Source organism: Canis lupus, chromosome 6, assembly GCF_003254725.2.
Source record: "Canis lupus dingo isolate Sandy chromosome 6, ASM325472v2, whole genome shotgun sequence".
NCBI classification, from domain to species: Eukaryota; Metazoa; Chordata; class Mammalia; order Carnivora; family Canidae; genus Canis; species Canis lupus.
In genome coordinates this window covers 20,601,294-20,623,834 of record NC_064248.1, presented here as the reverse complement: position 1 = coordinate 20,623,834, position 22,541 = coordinate 20,601,294, and the positions used below count along the sequence as shown (strand labels likewise).

At 39.5% G+C, this 22,541-nt stretch overlaps 1 long non-coding RNA gene across 5 annotated transcripts in view; it reads left to right on the top strand.

The window, feature by feature from the left end:
- Positions 1–22,541, top strand: part of LOC112679194 (uncharacterized) — a 106,258-nt gene that overhangs the window by 24,305 nt on the left and 59,412 nt on the right. For 4 of the 5 annotated variants that reach the window (XR_003148155.3, XR_007411223.1, XR_003148157.3 and 1 more), the window contains exon 3: positions 18,492–18,650. This is a non-coding gene — a long non-coding RNA (uncharacterized LOC112679194). The remainder of the gene's footprint in view (positions 1–18,491; positions 18,651–22,541) is intronic. The other variant, XR_003148156.3, reaches the window with a different exon arrangement.

Here is a 22,541-nt window from a genome sequence, read left to right as displayed (position 1 = left end):
GAGATGCCACCTCAAAATACGCCTTTTTGGCATATGGAATATTTTGAACTAAAGGCCATTGAGAACCAGCAGATTCAGGGAGAGCTCTAAATACAGGGCACAAGTTTTCCTTTGGTAAAGGAAATTTACATTTATAAAGAAAATTTCCATTTGTAGAGGGGATTCTTAACAGCTCTTACCAATGGAGAGATCACTTATTTATTCTGCTTATTCACTTTACTGCAAACAAAAACCCTTGCTTACCGTTTCCTGGGTCTTCCCAGATCTTGCCTCCCTCCCAGAAACCCCAGACTCTTTTTTCTTTCTTCAGCCTAAGAAGGTATGGAAAGCCCAAGATCTAACCACCCCTTCGGGTTACTCATTGCTGGGGGCTCCCATGTGCATGCACACATTGTGCCCATGTTAGTAACCTTTTCTTGTTGATCTGCCTTTTGCCAGTCTAAATTACAGGGCACCAGCTGGAGAATGGAAGAAGGGTAGGGGAAAGTGATTCACCCCCTCCTCTACACCAGGCAAGGATCAGAGTAGCATTTGTGTTTCCAGGGTCCCAGGGCTAAAATGGAAAGTTCTCCCTAGAGATTCTAGAATGCCCCAAAGCCAGAGGAGGAAAAGCGATTCAGTAGTGCCACTGTCCAAAATATAGGGTGAAGCATGAGTTAGTAGGTTGCTGTATTTAGCAAGGAGTTCAGAGACAAGGAGATGAAAGTGAGTACAGATGAGCATCACACCAGATTCTAAGCATCTCTAGAGCAAGTATATTGTCTGCCATTGGGTTTCCCAGCCCCTGGTGTATTGTCTGGAAAACACCTACTTATTTATATAGTGACTAACTTAATGATCAAATGATTTTAAAAGGAAGGGGTTAGGAGTTAAAAGAAATATTATCTCCTGCTCATGACTTTTTTATGAGCTGACTGGAGTGTATTCAGTGGTTGTGTTGACTCTGCTTCAAGGGCTCCGAGTGGAGGACAAACATTCCATTTTTTATCTCCTACTGGTTTCCAGGTACCATGTAAGGCATGAATGATGCGGGAATAAAAAAGACATGGTGTCTTCCCCTGAGAAGCTCAAAGCTTCACAAAATAAATGGCATTCTTACTCCCCATTTAATGATAAGTAGTTTTCCAGGCACAGAAAAAGTATTCCAAGAAATGCAATCTTGTATGCTAGGACCCAGCTGGAAATTCACTAAAGTGGTCACATGTAGTTAGAGCAGAAGGTAGGTTGGAAAGGGTAGTGATAAATAATGTTTGTAAAGTACCCAGAATTGGGCCAATTAGTAACTATCCTTTATCTTTAAAGTATTACTTCATCATGTTGTGGTTGATCAATAACGATAAAAGGATTTTATGAGATCTTAGGTTTTGGTAAGAATGACTCTGGGTAGACATTTGAAAAAGGGAATGACATGGTTGACACTGGAGGCAGAATGACCAAACATGGGAACATTTTCTTGCCCACGTGAGAAATGATGAGACTCAGACCTAATATCTGGAAATGGCAGGAGGTAGAAAATAAGAAGACTAATTTGAGAACAGTTTAGGAGTTGAAATCAAGATTTGCACAGATGACATGATACTGTACATAGAAAACCCAAAAGACTCCACCCCAAGATTGCTCAAACTCATACAGCAATTCAGCAATGTGGCAGGATACAAAATCAATGCCTAGAAATCAGTGGCATTTCTATACACAATGAGACTGAAGAAAGAGAAATTAAGGAGTCAATCCCATTTACAATTGCACCCAAAAGCATAAGATACCGTGGAATAAACCTCACCAAAGAGGTAAAGGATCTATACCCTAAAAACTATAGAACACTTCTGAAAGAAATTGAGGAAGACACAAAGAGATGGGAATACATTCCATGCTCATGGATTGGAAGAATTAATATTGTGAAAATGTCAATGTTACCCAGGGCAATTTACACATTTAATGCCATCCCTATCAAAATACCATGGACTTTCTTCAGAGAGTTGGAACAAATCATCTTAAGATTTGTGTGGAATCAGAAAAGACTCTAAATAGCCAGGGGAATATTGAAAAAGAAAACCAGAGCTGGGGGCATCACAATGCTGGGTTTCAGGTTGTACTACAAAGCTGTGGTCATCAAGACAGTGTGGTACTGGCACAAAAACAGACACATAGATCAATGGAACAGAATAGAGAACCCAGAAATGGGTCCTCAACTCTATGGTCAACTAATATTTGATAAAGGAGGAAAGACTATCCACTGGAAAAAAGACAGTCTCTTCAATAAATGGTGCTGGGAAAATTGGACATCCACATGCAGAAGAATGAAACTAGACCACTCCCTTTCACCATACACAAAGATAAACTCAAAATGGATGAAAGATCTAAATGTGAGACAACATTCCATCAAAATCCTAGAGGAGAACACAGGCAACACCCTTTTTGAACTTGGCCAGTGACTTCTTGCAAGATACATCTATGAAGGCAAAAGAAACAAAAGCAAGAATGAACTATTGGGACTTCATCAAGATAAGAAGCTTTTGCACAGCAAAGGATACAGTCAAGAAAACTAAAAGACAACCTACAGAATGGGAGAAGATATTTGCAAATGACGTATCAGATAAAGGGCTAGTTTCCAAGATCTATAAAGAACTTATTAAACTCAACACCAAAGAAACAAACAATCCAATCATGAAATGGGCAAAAGACATGAAGAGAAATCTCACAGAGGAAGACATAGACATGGCCAACAAGCACATGAGAAAATGCTCTGCATCACTTGCCATCAGGGAAATACAAATCAAAACCACAATGAGATACCACCTCACACCAGTGAGAATGGGGAAAATTAACAAGGCAGGAAACCACAAATGTTGGAGAGGATGTGGAGAAAAGGGAACCCTCTTACACTGTTGGTGGGAATGTGAACTGGTGCAGCCACTCTGGAAAACTGTGTGGAGGTTCCTCAAAGAGTTAAAAATAGACCTGCCCTATGACCCAGCAATTGCACTGCTGGGGATTTACCCCAAAGATACAGATGCAGTGAAACGCATCTGCAATGTTTCTAGCAGCAATGCCCACAATAGCCAAACTGTGGAAGGAGCCTCAGTGTCTATTGAAAGATGAAGGGATAGAGAAGATGTGGTCTATGTATACAGTGGAATATTACTCAGCCATTAGAAATGACAAATACCTACTATTTGCTTTGACGTGAATGAACTGGAGGGTATTATGCTGAGTGAAGTAAGTCAATTGGAGAAGGACAAACATTACATGGTCTCATTCATTCGGGGAATATAAAAAATAGTGAAAGGGAATAAAGGGGAAAGGAGAGAAAATGAGTGGGAAATATCAGAGAGGGAGACAGAACATGAGAGACTCCTAACTCTGGGAAACGAACAAGGGGTGGTGGAAAGGGAGGTGGGCAGGGGGATGGGGTGACTGGGTGTTGGGCACTGAGGGGGGCACTTAATAGGATGAGCGCTGGGTGTTATACTATATGTTGGCAAATCGAACTCCATTAAAAAATATACCAAAAAAAAAAAAAAAAACAAGATTTGGTGAGAGAATTGAGAATTATCATGATATTTTCTAACTTTGGAAATTAGGTGGTTGGATTAGACCTCTTCCTACTCACTGACTGGAAGCTTTCCAAGGTCATCAGAGAACCCCTAATTGCTAAGTGCAATGGGATATTATTTCTCTGTTCTTTCATTGACCTCCCTGCAACATTTGAACCCAACTACTCCTTTCTCATTGAAAAATCTCTCAGCTTTCTTAATTGACTCTTCCCTATTGTTTTCTTTCTTTCTTTCTTTCTTTCTTTCTTTCTTTCTTTCTTTCTTTCTTTCTTTCTTCTTTCTTTCTTTCTTTATTTCTTCTTTCTTTCTTTCTTTTTCTTTCTTTCTTTTTTCTTTCTTTCTTTCTTTTCTTCTTTCTTTTCTTTCTTTCTTCTTTCTTTCTTTCTTTCTTTTCTTTCTTTCTTCCTTCCTTCCTTTCTTTCTTTCTTTCTTTCTTTTTCTTTCTTTCTTTCTTTCTTTCTTCTTTCTTTCTTTCTTTCTTTCTTTTCTTCTTTCTTTCTTCTTTCTTCTTTCTTTCTTTCTTTCTTTCTTTCTTCTTTCTTTTTCTTTCTTTCTTTCTTTCTTTCTCTTTCTTTTCTTTTCTTTCTTTTCTTTCTTTCTTCTTTCTTTCTTTCTTTCTTTCTTTCTTTCTTTCTTTTCTTTCTTTCTTTCTTTATTTTTTTTTAATTTATTTTTTATTGGTGTTCAATTTACTAATGTACAGAATAACCCCCAGTGCCCGTCACCCATTCACTCCCACCCCCCGCCCTCCTCCCCTTCTACCACCCCTAGTTCGTTTCCCAGAGTTAGCAGTCTTTACGTTCTGTCTCCCTTTCTGATATTTCCCACACATTTCTTCTCCCTTCCCTTATATTCCCTTTCACTATTATTTATATTCCCCAAATGAATGAGAACATATAATGTTTGTCCTTCTCCGACTGACTTACTTCACTCAGCATAATACCCTCCAGTTCTATCCATGTTGAAGCAAATGGTGGGTATTTGTCATTTCTAATAGCTGAGTAATATTCCATTGTATACATTTCTTTCTTTCTTTCTTTCTTTCTTTCTTTCTTTCTTTCTTTCTTTCTTTCTTTCTTTCTTTCTTTCTTTCTTTCTTTCTTTTCTTTTTTCTTTCTTTTCCTAACTGTGGCTACTACCTTTTGGTTCTCTTAGCCAAATCCTTATGCTCTGGACATTTCTTTTTATCATTTTTATTTTTTACTTATTTTTTTAAAGATTTTATTTACTTATTTGAGAGAGAGAGAGAGAGAGAGAGAGAGAAGGAGGGAGAGTGAGAGGGAGAAGCAGTCTCCCCACTGAGCAGGGAGCCCATTGTGAGGCTCAATCCCAGGACCCTGAGATCATGACCTGAGCCAAAGGCAGATGCTTAACCAACTGAGCCACCCAGGTGCCCCTCTTTTTAAATCATTTTTAGCACAATGAAGCTATTTTTCTGCTTTTAAAATAGATACATGGGATGCCTGGGTGGCTCAGTTGGTTAGGTATCTGCCTTTGGCTCCGGTAGTGATCTCAGGGTCCTGGGATCTGAGCCCCATGTTGGGCTCCCTGCTCAGCTGGGAGTCTGCTTCTCTCTCTGTCTCCCCGCCCCCCATTCATGTACACTCTCTCTCAAATAAATTTTTAAAAATAAAAAAAAAGATGCATAATTGTTGAAGAATAGCAACAATGCAGAACAATGCAAAGTTGACTGACAAAGATTACCCTGCAATCCATCCCCTATGGAAAACTAAGGTTCATGATTTGATAGTCAACCTTTCTCCTCCTGAGCTCTTTCTGAAGTAGATTTAAAAATGTGCCTAAATAATTTTCTCTGTTTGATTTTTTGGGGAGTTGTTCTCTGTTTTTGGAGGAAACTCTACCAACCATGATTACCAGAAGAACTGTTATTTTGTATTCAGTTTGAAATATTCGATATCTGCCCACAGTGAGTTGAGCTCAGTGGTGAACATCTTTCAGGGAAATCTCCTCTGTCTATACAGCCAGTTTTCTGCAGCCAATTAAAATCAAGCATGTCTTGCTAAATGTCAGGTAATAAATTCTTCAATGTATTATAAATACCAAGTGACGATTATAAAACTTGACTATTGGTACTAAATTGGAGGATATTAGGGAGAAGCCCAGAAGAGATGGATAGTTTTTATTTTACCTCCACAAACCATTTATTACAATACAGTTCATGCTGGATGAAGGAGATCGTGTATCTCTTAGTAAAGCACACTGAAAACTTGAGTTGAGGGCAACATTATAGGCTAATCCTGTCTTGCCTTGAGGCTAAGAAGAAATGGCCAGCAGAGTAAAGCCAAGTCCTGCATGGGGGTTCAGAAGGCGTGCCTGATAACGTTCCTGTCGTAGGCTTTCAGGAAAAGAAGCTCTTAACAAGAGACTGATAGATAGGTAGCTTATTGATTTTTTTGTTGTTGTTTTTAAGATTTTATTTATTTATTTGAGAGAGAGAGCATGCACATGGTGGGGGGCAGGGGCATAAGGAGATGAAAAAGCAGACTCACTACTGAGCAGGGACTCCTATGTGAGGCTTGATCCCAGGACCCCAATCCTGACATGAGCTGAAGGCAGACACTTAACTGACTGAGCCACCCAGGCACCCCTAGCTTATTGATTCTTATAAGGAATTGTTTCTTTAGAAGAATTTCAGGCTGGAAAATAATAACCTGGGCTTGTGTATCCTTCAGAGCAATCCCTGGTCCCAAATGCCTACACTATGCACACTGCCTAGTTGTTACAGTTTCCTCTTTAGAGTAATTGTCCTGAATTTCTCCTCCCCAGGGCTGGTTCTGAAAATCAGTTGACAAGGAAGATGTTTTCTTTTCTTTTTTTTTTTTTTTTTGAGAGAGGCAGAGCATGTATAGGGTAGGGGCAGAGGGAGAGGGACACACAGATTCCCCCCTCCCCAAATTGAGCAGGGAGCCCGACAGGGGGCTTGATCCCAGGACACTAAGATTATGACCTGAGCCAAAGGCAGATACTTAACCAACTGAGCCACCCAGGCACCCCAAGGAAGACATCTTCATTAGGCAGACTTTAGAGCAACAAAAGTTCAGAACAAGAAATTTATTTTTCCACCAGAAGACTAATGGCTTTATTTCTTCATTGTTACAAACTATCCTTTTCTGTCCTAATACACCAGTAATTCCCAATTGGTAGAGATTTTTGTCCCAGGAGGGAGGTTGGGGGAATTGTTGATTGTCACAACTGAGGGGAAGTACTATGGCATCTAATAGGTACAGGCTAGATATAAAAAAGCCCGCCATATCAAAAAATTATCTAGCCCAAAAGATCAGTGATGTCATGGTTGAGAAACCCTGTAATAGATATGTGCTCTTGGACCAGTGGCTGAGATGCAGTTTCTCCTTTACTGTCATTTTCAAGTAACAATTTTTATTGCACTTAGGCTGTTTTCCTCCACTATTTTGTATCCATTTAAAAATATATATAATATCAGATAGTAAGAATCTGTTGGATATGGTCCTGGAGAAAAAATATACATCACCCAGAGAACTAGATCTTGCTATCACCTGCAAGGTAGCTACTATGCTTCCTGCTTGGCTTTGTTGCTTAAATGTTGCAGTTTTGAAATGTATGGGAAGAAGTGACCATCTGTGTTTTCTAGAGAGCAAATGGGTAGATTATACTGGATGCCAATAGTCTAATGTCATTAGTTCATCCACTCTGGGTTTTCTCATTTTAGAAAAACAAAGTCACCTCACTCCACCCTTGGCTACCACAGGGTGAACAATTTTATACAATATGACACTGTTACCTAATTAACAGTTGATTAAGTCAGGATTGGATGGTCCCCTGGACTGACTCAACCAGAGTGGATTCTCAAGGACTTGGGAGTTGAAACCAAAATATTCTGGTCTAATTTGGCTGCTTTGTTGAACTAAAAAAAATGCAAATCTAGGATATGATAGTGGTGGCCATATTTCTGCTCTATGGACTGGAAAATAGTCCCAGAGGACTGAGCTTAAGAAGATGCCTATTGCCAGGGCACGATCCTGGAGACCCGGGATCGAGTCCCACGTCGGGCTCCCCGTGCATGGAGCCTGCTTCTCCCTCTGCCTGTGTCTCTGCCTCTCTCTCTCTCTGTGTGTGTGTGACTATCATAAATAAATAAAAATTAAAAAAAAAAAAAAAAGAAGATGCCTATTGAAGGAGAAGGAGAGGAGAGAGTCTGAGAGAGTTAGGACAACATGTGTTGCTGGCCCTGGTTGGAATTCTTTCTTAGAGGCTATGGGATTCCCTCATGTTTTCATGGAAATCTCCCCTTTTTGAATAAGTTGGTTTGATTGTAATCATAAAGTTGTCTACTTATGATCAAACCATACAATATTGTAGTTTTGTTTTTTATTAAACAATATAATTTAGCCAGCTTTCTAGGTCAATAAATACAAATCAAAAAGGGCTGAGTTTCATTTTTGTTGAACACAATATGATTTATTTAACAAGGTCTCCTTACTAATGTATATTAAGGTTTCCAAGTAGGTTTATTCTCATAATGAACAACCTTGAATATACTTTAAAAAAATACTTGCACAATTATATTTTTTTCCATAAATTCTTGAAGTCAAATTGCTGAGTCAAAAGATACCATGTAAAACTGTTTATGTATTATCATACTTCTCTGGAGAAAAATTATCTTTATTAATGCTTTCATCAACAATGATTGGGAACTGTCATTTCCCCAAAATGGTTAGTAACATTAGATTTTGTAAATATTTTCAACATTTGCAATCTGGTGGTAAAAGTTGGTGGCATGTTTTAAATTTTTAATTTTTTGGTCATCAGTGAAAATGAACATCCTATGTTTATTTCTTATTTGGGGAGTTGTGTCTTCATGACTTTTGACCATTTTGGATTTTGGAGTTCATGTTTTATCATTGACTTAAAAGCAATCTTTACATATTAGGGCATTCACTCCCTATTATTTGTGTTGCAACATCCCCCAACCCCCCACCCCCACAGTTTGTACTTTGTTTCCCTTTTATTTTTGACTTTGTATACATATATATTGGAAGAGTGCAGGCACTTTTCAAACTCCCATAGTCAGATGTCTCCATATTTGATATTTTCTGGATTCCCTATTTATAAAAAGAAAAGCAATAACTTTCACCCATATTTTATTCTGGGACTTTAATTTTTTATTTTAAAAATATTTGATACACCCTCGTTTCCGACTTTGTGGATTTCCCACCCACAAACATTTGTTCCTCAAGTTCTTTCTTTCTATCTCTGTAATATCTTCACAATATATCCCCTCGTTCCACCTCCAACTTCTTCACCTTGGCCAAGAACTCGTTATTTTTGGCCTATATTCCTGCAACAGCCTCCTAACTAGTCTCCCTGCTTCCAATCTGAGAACTCTAAAATTCAGTCCCAGATGTTGCCAGGATGGTTTTTTAACAAGCACTTCTGGGGGACTTCCAGGAAAGATTTTTCTTTGAGCTTAGTCATTTAATTTTTCTCTCTAAGATTTCCATGGAAAATACTAGCTTAAGCAGTCTAAGCTACTTTATGATAGTCAGAGTGCAGCTCTGGTCATATTTTTTAATTTCTCAAAATAAAATTAAAATCTTATTACGATCCCATGATTCAAAAAGACAGGAGGTTTGGCATAACCTTGTATTGGATGTTATCACTCAAGATGCAAAGCACCACTGACCCTTTAAACAGCCCTCAGAGAAAGGGGAGTTTTTATGAGTTAGATGATATTCCCTCTCTGATGAAAACATTTACTGCTGACCAAGCACTTGTGAATGTCTTCCCATTTCCAAGCTTCTTTGCAGGTAGGTTTGAGCCATGTGACTGGTTTTCATCAATACGCTGTGAACAGATATGAGGAGCTCCAAGGAGAAGCTCCAATAGCCAAAACATGGTTACTCCATTTCATTGTTCCCTTCCACCATGAAACTATTACAGTCCAGACAGAGGCAATTTATTCATCCTCTGACCTATAACAAAGAAGATATGGGCCACAATTTCAGTCAGCTCATAGTGATCTTGAAATAAGAGTAAGGAACAAATCACAGATTTTGACATCATTTGCACAACATATCATAACTCAGCCATAATGGCAGGAGACCAGGTAAAAGCTACAAGTACTCTTAAGGCTAGTCTCTGAACTGGTACCGTGTCACTCTAGTGGTCAAAGAATTCACAGTTCAGCTCAGATTCAATGGAGAGGGGGATGGATGGAGGTGAGGGTCAAAGAACTTGTGGCCATCTTTCATCCCCGTCACAGTCTGCTTTCTGGCCACAGATGCATTTCTCTAACATGAAAAATGCTCATTCTTTTCCAACACCACCCATGTCTTACCCCATCATGGCACTGGTTCAAGTTGTAGGGCATTATCATCTAGATCAAGTCCTGGTATAGATGAATGTCTTTAGATGAGTACAAATCCTCTTTATCTGAAGACCTATGAATTAAAGAGCTAAGCTATCTAATCTCCCAAATACACATAACATGCAAGAGAAAGACATAAATAGGACAATCACAACAGACACTAAAGGAAAAGATATGGGAAGCACACAGCAGTAACTAGTCTGTAGCAATTCTGAAATCCAGCCAGAAACGCATTGCTGGTTCTTTGATTAGGGTCCAGTTTTACTCCCTGGGAATGATTTCCCATGGCTCTTGGTTACATGCTCTCAGACCTTTCCATTCCATAAGAAATAGATCACTTTTGCAACTGAGTAGCCTTCTCAGCTCTCTTCCCATAGAAAGTTGGAAACCCTTAATTTTATGCTCTTTCTGTCCCTTTTATGAGTCACCAGTACTTATACCAATTTAGTTCTCTTAAATATTATGTGACTTTCCTATAAATCTTATTCAGCTTCACTCCATTACGCAAAAACAACACTCACAGATGTTTTCATGACAAGCTGTCTCTGGCTTCATTTTAGAGTCTGAGTGCAATGAGACAGCTCTCTTAAGATGTTCAGAAGCTTTTTTGTCTAGTTGAGAGAGTCCATGAGGCATGCCCACAAATCTTTCTGAAGTATAAACAAAAAAATCTCAGTTCCATCCTTGAGATGATCTTTGCCCTGAGGCTATCTCTTCTATCAAGACCTCTCTACTGTCTTGAGAGTCTGGGAATGAAAAGTGGTTTTCTTTTTGAAACTACAGGTTCTGGTTCCCTTATATTTCCTCTCAATTCTTATTGAAATTGAAAACTGAAGAGTTCCTTTTTTTTTTTTTTTTTAGTTCATCTTTCTCTGTACATGTAGCTTAATAAAATCAACTGGCAGTATCAATATTCTTCCAGGGAATTTCCTTAGCCAAATCCATACATTTTCTGTATATTTCCTATTTTCCATATTACCTCAGGCAATATGCTGCCAAACTTTTCACTGTTAAGGATAACATATCTTCTTTACTCCAGTCTCAGATAGTAAGTTCCTTACTGAACTCCAAGCTTTCATGAAGACTCCTTGAGGCTTTCTCTGCTCTTGTCTACAACTCAGTCTGAAAGACAATGTTATGTATCTTTTTTTTTTTAATGGCAGCACCCCACTCTGAGTAACAATTTATAATCTAGTCATTTATTGTTGTGTTACAAACCACTTCAAGACTTAGAGGCATATAAGAACAACCAATTTATTATGCTGATAGTTATTTCAGTTTGGAATTGAACTAGGACATAATAGGGGCTATTTATTATTTGTCTCTGCTCTACAATGCTTGGGATTTCAGTGGGAGAGGCTCAGATGTCTGGAGATGGCTAGAATGGATTGATTGGGACCCTAAGTGGAAGGATGACTTCACTTTGGATTCTTCACATCTCTCTCTCTCTTGTGCTAAGGCCACTTACCATGTCATGAGATGGCCCTTAGGAGAGAGAGAAGCCATGTCAGGAGAACACTCAGGCCCACATAGCTAGAAACCAAGGCTTGCTGCCAACCATTGAGTGATCTTGGTAGTGGATATCTGAGGCCTGCATACAAGCACATGAGTGGGTTTAGAAGTAGATTCTCCCTCAGTCAAGTGCTTATATGACCAGAGCTCCAGCTTGCATCTCAATTGCCATCTCATGAAGGATACTGAGCCATAACCACTCAGCAACTTTTGGATTCCTGATTGACAGAAACTGAGGGACATATTTGTTTTTTTTTTTTTTAAAGATTTTATTCATTTATTCATGAGAGACACAGACAGAGAGGCAGAGACATAAGCAGAGGGAGAAACAGTCTCCCTACAGGGAGCCCGATGCGGGACTTGATCCTGGGACCCTGGGATCATGACCTGAGCCAAAGGCAGATGCTCAGTGACTGAGCTACCCAGGTGCCCTATATGTTGTTCTAAGCTCCTACATTTGGAGTAATTTGTTATACAGTAATAGACAGTTAATATTATTCCACCCTTCTCTTATTTCTTTAAAGATTTTATTATTTTTAAAGATTTTATTTATTCTTTTGAGAGGGAGAGAGAGCACAAGCAGGGTGCAAGGCAAAGGGAGAAGCAGACTCCCACTGAGCAGGGAGCCCAGTGTGTGGTTCAATCCTGGGATTCTGGGATCATGACCTGAGCCAAAGGCAGATACTCAACCACTGAGCCACCCAGTGTCCCTGTTTGTTTGTTTAAGAGAGAGAGAGAGCAAGAGAGAAAGACACCCCCACACACACTGAGCAGGGAGCCTGTTAAAGGGCTCAATACCAGGACCTTGGGATCATGACCTGGGCCTGAGGCAGATATTTAACTGAATGAATCACTCAGGCACCCCTGGAATTATGCCTTTTAAAGAACCTTCAGCATCAATAAACCTGTTCTGACTAATATACACCTCTGCTCCCTGAGCATTGATCCTATACTTGTTTAAAATATTGATATTTACTCATTGTGCATTTTTGCATTAATTTTGACTTTTTAAAATATTGCATTAAAATAATATTTCTCTTGATGATTGAGATTTGAGGAGACACCCTTAAACTTTGCACTAATGTGAGTGTCTCACTAACTTCACCTGAATTCTGGCCCTGTCCTGAGGTGATAGAGATGAGTACAGTTTTGTTCTTGCAGGCCACTTGACTTGACCTTATCTATTATAACCATAAAGTGTTGAGTTCTGAGACGTCCTGGCCAGACTATTATAGCACCATCAGAAGCATAAGGTCATGGGATTTTATAGATAGAAAGGATCTTAGAATAAAATATCCCAAATCTTTCTGCTAGAGAGAAGGAAATTGAAACTCAAAGGGATAACATAATTTGGCCAGAGTCACATAGCTGGTAAATTATGTCTTGTACCCAAACTCATTATCTTTTTTGCCTTAAGTTTAGCATTCATTCCACTATAATAAAAAAGCCTATTCTAAACCCCTTTCTTCACAAAAAAAGAAATCATTTCCTTGTTAAATTTCATTTGGGTATTCCACAAAAAATGTTGAGAAATAATAAAAATCTGGAGTTCCTTTCCTGTAACTCCGGAGCATGATTTTACTCCAGTTTAGTCTATAAATTGACATGGATTATGAGGTTGTGTGGTATTTAGCTTTATGATAATTACCTATTTGAATAGCTGATAAGAGTTAATTTATCCTGAAGACAACTAGAAATAAAAGAATAATTGGGTTATAAAATTAAAGCAATAACATCTGCAGTTTCTACTACATTGAACATATTTGATGTAGAGAATATTTCAATTAGGCTGAAAAAAACCTGTGAATGCTTTTCCTCCTTATATTCTTCCTCAAAAGATAGAAAGGCATAGCACACTCAAAGAATAATCAAAAATAGGAAATTGGCCCAACTTCTTGATATTTCACTTTTGTCTGGAGAAAGTATATATACCTGTGACCTCAGATACTCTTCTATGACCAGTAATTGCTGCAGTGAAATAACTGGCCAGCCTTCTCTGAGTTTAATTTAGTAGCATGAATGGGCAGTTTCTGCACGATTAATGGCTTTACTTAAATCAGATAGTCAAGAATTCCAATCCTGGCACTACTGATAACTCTCTGTGACTTTGGACAAGTTACTTGACCTCTCTGGGTCTCAGTTCTCTTAACTATTTTCACTTGTGACTTATTAATTAAACCAGTGTGGACCGATGGCCTTTTTTGTTTTCATCACCCTGCTGGGATAGGGATGGGGGTTGGGGAGATATAGTACCTGATTTCAAGCAACTTGTGATAAAATATGGATGCAAATACCCTCCACATAAGACAAAATATGGTAAATTACAAGTAAGTGGTATACAAAGAAAGAGATAAAAAGGAAGGCATTGCTTTCATTTGGAGGCAGTGGCCTTCCAGCGTGGTGGGGAGGATGGGGAGAAGTTGGCCCTGGTGCAGGCATTTGTGGAAAACCAAAATAATAATAAAACCACTTCAAAATCAGTCTACCTTCTCTATCACAGTACACTTGCCATTCTAAATTATATGTGATAAAATATTTCTCTCCCTTGGGGTTGACAGTTCTCGCCCTTTGTTACCCCACCATCTGGAAAGTTGAAAAAAGGACTCAGAAGAGGAAGTGGAAGAGAGAGAGAAGCCTGACCTTGAAGCAGACCTAAAGTTCTTGGAAGAAATGTGGGAAAACTTTCAATGCAGATATGGAGTTGCAGTTTAATGTTGAGTAGAGGCCAGATTGCAGAAAAACATATATTTGGCCTAATTATTTTATTTAAATCTTGCTGTATAATTAAAGTATTATAAATCCAATCATTAACGTGTGGGAGTTCATTGTTAACTCTTTAACACATACACATTTATTTTTAATTGTAATTAATTAGCCAGAAGAAGTATGTGTAAAGGATAATGACATGTAGTGGAGTGTTTTCAAGAATTGTTATGCTTATTGCTTTGACTTGGAGGAATACAAAGCAGAATTGAAACAAAAAAAAAGGAAAACTTTTAGGTTTGGGAGTATCCTCTTGAGTAAAGAGGCAAGTAAAAACCTTGTACTCAATACGACAGGCTTCTTTCTTTTACTTTCTTATTACTAAAATTTTCCTCATTAATCGAGATAAAATAGTTGACTCAATGAGAAATAGGCTCCCACTCTTAATGTGTTTGACTTAAGAGTTAAAGAGATGAATATATATTCTGATATATTGATCTTAGAGCATTTGGACCAATGAGGGATAACAGGTGGAGGTTAACAAGATGATGGAAGGCAGATCCCTTGACATAGGAATAAAAGTGGTAAGGGACTGGGGGTGACACAAGCACATTATGCTTTTTCAGCTTATTGCTACAGCTCTAGACCAGACTTTGTGGCCTTCCTCTTGAAAAAACTGCCTGAAGTCAGTAGTTCAGCCATAGTGAAGCCATGGTCCAAGAGGAATCAGTAGCTAACATCTTGTCTTCTCAGCTCCCACCATCTCAGTGAACACCTTCGACATTTAGATGAAGGGTGGAGGCTGAGTACCACTACAATTTCTTTGATCACCCCTTGATTCCAAGAGGCTGGAAGTGATGAGTACTTAATTTCTGTTTGTGGGAGTGGGCTAGGAAGGATTGAGTAAGCCAGTTCACAAGGAGTATCCAGAGCAGATGTCAAGGAGGGGTGGCATATTCTGAAAAGCAAGAATGCTTCGGTGTGACTGAAACACAGAATGCTGGGGCAGTAAAAGAGAGTATCCTGGAGAAAGATGTATGTAGGAAGAAAGAGAAGTAGAGGCATATTTGTTATTCTAAATGTTTTATATGAATTCATAGGCAGTGGAGGCCTTTGGAGCATAAACACTAGGGCATGATGGGAAATATTAGTAAATTTAACAACTTGAAATGTTAGGAAGACTTTCCCAATGGTGAGATACATTACAAAGAGAGGAGGCATGGTTGACATTTTTGAAAATGACAATGAGCTATCATCTCTGGTTTCACTATGGTATAGCCTAAGGGTAGTCAGGTGCTCTACTCAAGTCCCTTGGGAGTGCAAGGAAAACGTTTCTATTGCCAAAGTTCATGGAATCCCAGAGAAGACCATCACAGTGGCTGTCCTCTCCATTCACTTTTTTTTTTTGTGAATATAATCAGGATGTATATGGGTTCCAAGGGTTGCATTGGATTATCTGTCAAGAAAACTTTTAGCTTCATCAAAAAATGTCCTTCTCTTAATTTTTTCCCATTCAACTCCAATGACTGAATTTTCAGGATGTAGAACTCAATAGTTTCCCTAGACAAAAGTGAATCACTCCAATTTCCCAGCCATTTACAGTGTCGAACACTCCTTTGGCCTTCTTGTCCTCTTTTGAAAGGACTGTGTGTCCCAGAGAAGGTGTATTCATGGCTGTATCAGTGTGCTTGCTTCCTGCGTGTGGCGCCATGTGTTTCCTCCAGCACAAAAGCAAACTGGCCAGTTTTGTGTGCTTCTGGATGAAGAAACTCCACTGTCAGATTCATTACATTCTGCTTACCTTCAGAGGAGCTATGTTGTCAGCTAATTCCTGAGAGCATACATAAGCCACTGCTGACTAGCATTTTGCCTGCTGTGTACACAGAACTTGGCTAAAATGACCTATAAACACACAAACTATTTCTGTATGTGATGGTGTCTCCCCCCATCTTTCCCTGCTCCCCAGAGTCTGTGCATGAGAATACTGTCTTCAAATGCAATAACTTTCCATGACACTTTATCATTCTAATAGCCATAAAATTACCAAATACTGCATCTTCTATTTTTATGCATGGTAGCTAGGGAAACAAATTCATGTGCACATCTTTCTTCAGAAAGCAAAACTAAATAAAGGTCAGGGGTTTATCTTTTTATTTCAGTTTGTTGCTCTTTCATTCAGAATTTATCCGCTCACACCCTCTCCCTCTCTGACCCACAGCATAAAAACATAAAGTTGGTCAATAGCTAGGATGGGAGAAATTCAGATACATGAAATGGTATACAGAAAAGGGCTGGCATCTATTCAGTGTCTCCATAGAGTGTTTTACTTCTATTCTCCCTGGAAGGAAAGTTTGGAGATTCTCATACTCTATATTCCCATTTTTTTTATGGTATTGATCCCAAACTGAAAAGACCAGGATTCAACTCCACTTAATCACTCTGTTTTTTTAAAGATTTTATCTCTCTCTCTCTCTCTCTCTGTCTCTTTTAGTTAAAAGGGAGAGAGTGGGAGAGTGAGAGCATGAGTTGGGAGAGGGGCAGGGAGAGAATCTCAAGCAGATTCTGCACCGAGTGCAGAGCCCAACCCAGGGCTCACTCTCACAGCCCCTGAGACCATGCCCTGAGCCAAAATCAAGACTTGGACACAACAGACTGAGCCATCCAGGCGCCCCCAAATCCCCATAATAATTCTTAAAAGCCCCTAGTAGTTCTTCATTAAGCATACCCTGGACTCAAACTATTTATATTTAGTTTGGTCTCTTGAAAGCCCATGAGCCATTGAACTTCATTACTCTTGGTTACTCCTCTGTGGTTTCATGCCCAATACCTTTGTACCCTCAGTTCCTTTTGTCTGAGATTCTCTTCAGCTTAGTCCTCGGAGCTAGACATAAACTCTGGACGGACAGGGATCATGTACCTGCAGTATGTGTAGTAGATACTCAATAAATGTTTGTTTCTTGGCTGCCTACCCAGCACAGAAATTATCTTTCTTCCTGAATTATGTCCAGAAGGATCTGCAGGCAGTACATTCTTTTAATCTTCGTATATTTGCAAGTACCTTTAATTTGCCTTTACATTTAGCCAGATATGAAATTACAGGTTATGATTCTTTTCCCTCAGCACTGGGAAGATATATCACTCCATTGCCTTCTGGAATCAATTGTTGTGGCTGAGCAGTCAGCTAAGAATGTAATTGTCATTCCTTTGTGGGTAATCTGTATCTTCTTTCTGGTAACCTAAAGATTTTTTTTCTTCATGTGTCTACTTTTCACTAGGATGTGCCTAGATGTGCATTTATTTTCATTTATGCTACCTGGATTTGGAGCTTCTCTCAGCATGTCTGGAAAATTCTCAACTATTATCTTTCTAAATATCTCTGCTCTGCCACTTGCTTTATCCTATACTTTTAACATTCCTATTAGCCATATTTTGGAGCCCATCAATTTATTCTCCATGTTTTTAAACTATAGCTTAATGAAAAAAATATTTTTCTCTCTCTATGATGCATTTTTGTGGAATTCTAAGTAGTATCCTCCAATTCACGAATTCTTGCTAATTATATCCAGTGTGGAGTTTATATCATCTACAGATTTAAAGATTTTAATGACCACATTTTTCATTTCCAACATTTTTAGGAGACACTTTTAAAATATACATTTTATAATGCTTGTGGGGCACTTGGCTGGCTTATTCGGTAGCGTATGCAACTCTTGGTCTGGGGTTCTGAGTTTGAGCCCCACATTAGGTGTAGAGATTACTTTTTAAAAATATTTTATTTATTTATTTATTTGAGAGAAAGATAGAGAGCACAAGGAGATGAAGCAGCAGAGGGAGAGGGAGACACAGGCTTCCCACTGAGTGGAGAGCCTGATGTGGAGCTCAATTCCAGGACGTTAGGATCATGACCTGAGCTGAAGGCAGACACTTAACCCGACTGAGCCACCCTGGTGCCCCTAGAGATTACTTTTTAAGAAGTAAATACTTGTATCCCCTCATAACTTCTTGTTTTATTTTTAATTCGATTTTCACTTTGTTCCTACCTTTTTGAGATATAATTGACATATAGCATTGTGTGAGACTAAGTTGTACATGTTGATAGAGTACATTTGTATGTTGTAATATGATTGCCACTGTAGCATGAGGTAGCTCCAGTACATCACCAAATTACTGTTTCTTTTTTGTGTGAGAATATTTAAGATTTACTCCTTTAGCAACTTTCAAGTATGTAATATAGTATTCTAATCAGTATGTTATACATTGGATCCCCAGAACTTATTCATCTTATAGCTGGGATTTGAACTCTTTGATCAATAACTCCCTATTGCCCAAACTCATACATACTTTTTTTGTTCCAGCAGTGTGCTGGAGCTTCTTGTCTCGAAACCTGGACTTTCATAAAGCTTCTCTCATCTGTGGGTGATTATCTTAGGAAGCACTTTCCTGGGGTTCCCCGATTGTGGCTGAGAGGAGCTGGAGCCAGTTCACGAACCACTGGATCCACGGCCAGGACCAAGGTCTGTCTGCCTATTTACCTGATACATGGGTGGGTGAGACTCCTTCCAGGGCCCTTGGCATAAAGTGTTGGATCCCACAGCTTTCTGAAGGTACTTTTGTCCATGATGGATGATGAATTTTGTTATTGGTGGAGGAGAAAAATGGAGGATGTCTTCTGCCATCATGCTGCTAGCATCAGTCTCCAGAACTTAACTATTTTAATGCTAACTTCAGATTTTTCTATTATTTTCATTATTGCCATTTTCATTAATGATCACCCATTAATGATTGTTCATTGTTGATTCTATAGGATTTCTTTTTAATATTAGATCTCATTGCATGTGTTGTGATTTTGCACCGTAGGCTCATCTTCAGTGAACATCTTTTCTTCCTTCCTGTTTTTTTTTTTTTTTTTTTTTTTTTTTTTTTACTGTGCCCACTCCTCTGGCTTGCAGCTGGCTCTTCAGGACCCCCCCAGCCCAGAACCCTGTTTTCTCATGTTGGATTAAGGCTGTTGTTGATAATATTGCACTGACACAGATGCAGCTACTGAGCCATTGGGCTGCTCATCCAAGTTTTGGGTAGAAGCTGTGTCTAGTCCCTCCTGCCTGCCTCATTATCCCATTGTAGTAAAATCTCAGCTTTCTCAGCTTTCTTTCAGAGGTGGGAAAAGACAGTCTAGCTCCTAGGCTCACGCAGTCATCTTGGCTCTCATCCCCTTCCCGTCATGGGGAATGTTTAGTCTCCATTTTCTTGTCGGAGCCAAACTCCTGGCTGCCTTTTCTCTGCTCCAGCAGCCCCTTCACCACCTTGGGCTCCTGACCTGCAGATATGTTGTCCTTGGCTGACTTTGGATTGATGTGGCACATGGTGGGAGGTAAAGACTTGATTTTGTGGTTAAAAGAAAGGTAAATTTTCCCCTCTCCTTCTCATAGGATATAAATAAGGACTCTGTGGCTCTAATTCTTAAAGGGAGCCATCTTATCGCCATTAGGAACCATCTTGTGTGCATGAAGAAAGTTAATATTAGGGCAATGTGTCAAGTATAAGTATGTATCTTCTTTTTTTTTTTTTTTTTTTTTAGAGAGAGAGAGCATGCATGAGTGGGGTTAGGGGGAGGAGAGTGAGAAGGAGAGAGAGAATCCCAAGAAAATTCCATGCCCAGCATGGAACAAACATGGGGGTTGATCTCATGATCCTGAGATCACCACCTGAACCAAAACCAAGAGTTAGACACTTAATGTAATGAGCCCTCTGGGCACCACTAGGTACATCTTCTTAATATGGGGTTTTATAATACCTTATATAAATGTCAGTTTTTGCTTATTACTTGCTATATTTTATCTTTTGTCATCATATGTTTGGAATAGCAGTAGGGCTTCAAGACAGGTACTTCTTTTTTTTTTTTTAAAGATTTTATTTATTTATTTGAGAGACAGAGAGCAAGAGAAGGGGGAGGGGCACAGAGAGAGGGAGAAGTAGACTCCTCACTGAGCAGGGAGCCCAACCCGGGACTCAGTCACAGGACCCTGAGATCATGACATGAGCCAAAGGCAGATGCTTAACCAACTGAACCACCCATGCATCACAAGACAGGTACTTTCTAATTCTCCCTTGACCAAAGTCAAGCTAGACATTTTTAACTCTGCTGCCTGTAGTGGACACAGTGATGAGGTGCTTGGATTTCCCTCAGAACTGAAGAACTCATTCCCTAGTTTCCAGGAGTACTGTCTGCAGACTGTTCACAGCTGAGTCACTCTACAGGAAGTTTCTTGAGTGAGGGGACCTGCCTTGCCCAAGGTTATGACCTTTCCTCAGGACCAGCTAAATCACCGTGGCTGGTCAAGTAGAGATGCGGAGGCCTGAGCTCCTTGCTTTACCTCAGGACAAAGACAGAAGATTATCCTTCATCCAGACCTCCCTGTGGGATGAGCTCAGGTCTTTGCCACAACTGCATTGCTATTCATCTTCTTCTTCTTGTCAATCTTTCTCCACTCACTGCCTTACGGGTATTAATACCAAGAGCACCTCTAATACGCCTCCTGCTCACAAACTTCCATCTCAGTAGGCTGTTCCTGGGGAACTTTATTTAAGACACCACTCTGCTGGTGGGGAACACAGGGTCTTCCTGTGAGGCCCGTCAGCTGCTTCCACGTAGTAGACATTCTGGAATATCTGTGGAATGAACACATTAATAAAAACAAAGTTGCCTGAACTTAACTTGTTCAGTTTTCCCAAGCTACATAATTTTTCAGACTTTACTAACAAAACATAGACCATCATCATCTGAGAAATTCATCTAGGTAAAATATCATTCACTTACTTTGCAAGTTCCTGCTTTAATTGGACTCTGATATTGCTTGGACGGACCTAGCTCTGTTGACACTTGAGTAATACATTTGAAGATGAATTACTTGCACTCACAGTATCAGTGTGGGAGGTGGAGGCAGGCACCAGCATGATCAGCTGCTAAGCATGGGCTATAAATTGAGGAAGGAATGGCAGTGTTGGAGAATGGTAATCATTGCAATCCCTTTTCAAACATCACTGGCATGGGGACCGCAAGTTAGCATTACCTCCCATAAAGCGGACTTGAAACCTTTGCTGGGCACTCTTTTCTCAGGACTGGCAATTAAAACCCTCCAGGCAACTTTCACCTCTGAGGACACAGAAAACTGAGCATGCCTCCTTGTAGGGAGTGTAGAGATGTCATGGATGGGAAGCCCACACCTGGAGAAATGGGGTAGTATGGTGAGGTGAGGTATTTCATAAGTGTTGTCAGGTGCCTGAGAATTTTCTTTGGGGATATTTAAATGGTACATTGACATGTTGGCATTAACAAAAATTAAAACGGGGGTTTGTGGGTGGCTCAATGGTTGAGCATCTGCCTTTGGATCAGGTCATGATCCCAGGGTCCTGGGGTCGAGTCCTACATTGGACTCCTTGCTCCATGGGGAGCTTGCTTCTCTCTCTGCCTCTCTGTTTCTCATAAATAAATAAATAAAATCCTTAAAAAAATAAGAATTAAAACATAAGGATGTCTTAGATCACTGACATGACCATCAGTGGTAGATACAGTTGATTATCTATCCTGTGTCCTTTCCCCCATTCATCTTTTTCAAAGCCTCACCTTTTCTTTTCTTCAGATATTCCCACCCCTCACTCAGCCCATGTTCTAAAGACAGATTCTGGTTTCTTTATGCAAATCATGACAATCCTATTTCCCTTGCAACTGTTTCAGAAACCCAGATTTAAGTAAATTAGCATTTCCTAGTGACTTAAAGGGACAAGACTGCTGGGATGACCTTTTACTTTATGGTGAGGGGAAAGGATTTTTCCCCCTCTCTCATTCACAAGATAAAAAAATGGGAAACCAGTTTCCCTAGTTGTCTCCAAAGACCATGCAGGAAGCCATCCTGTGCACATGGAGGAAGCCTTCTTGTGCACATGGAGGAAGCCATCCTATGTAAATGCACGAAGTCATCTTGGGTACATGCAGGAAGTCATCCTGGGTACATGCAAGAAGCCATCCTGTGCACGTGCAGGAAGCCAGCATGGGTACATGCAAGAAACCATCCTGTGTACATGGAGGAGGCCACCTTGTCATCATGATGGAAGCTAATGTGAGTCCATATACAGAAAAAAAAAATCTCAGAGTAATGGAAACAGAGTCCCAATTTTACTGACTCTGGGTCCTGCCTAACCTAGACCTAATGAGATAGTAAGTTTCCTTATTGTTTAAACATATTGAGTCAAGGTTTCCTATTACTTACAGGTGAAAAAATCTTATTTGAAACATATACTTATGATCAAGTACTGTCTTTGCACTTCATTTGTAATTTCACTGGCACTAAGTAATCACAAGTGCCAATTACAGGCAGAATTTATCTTTAAAGATCTAGGCAAGCAGA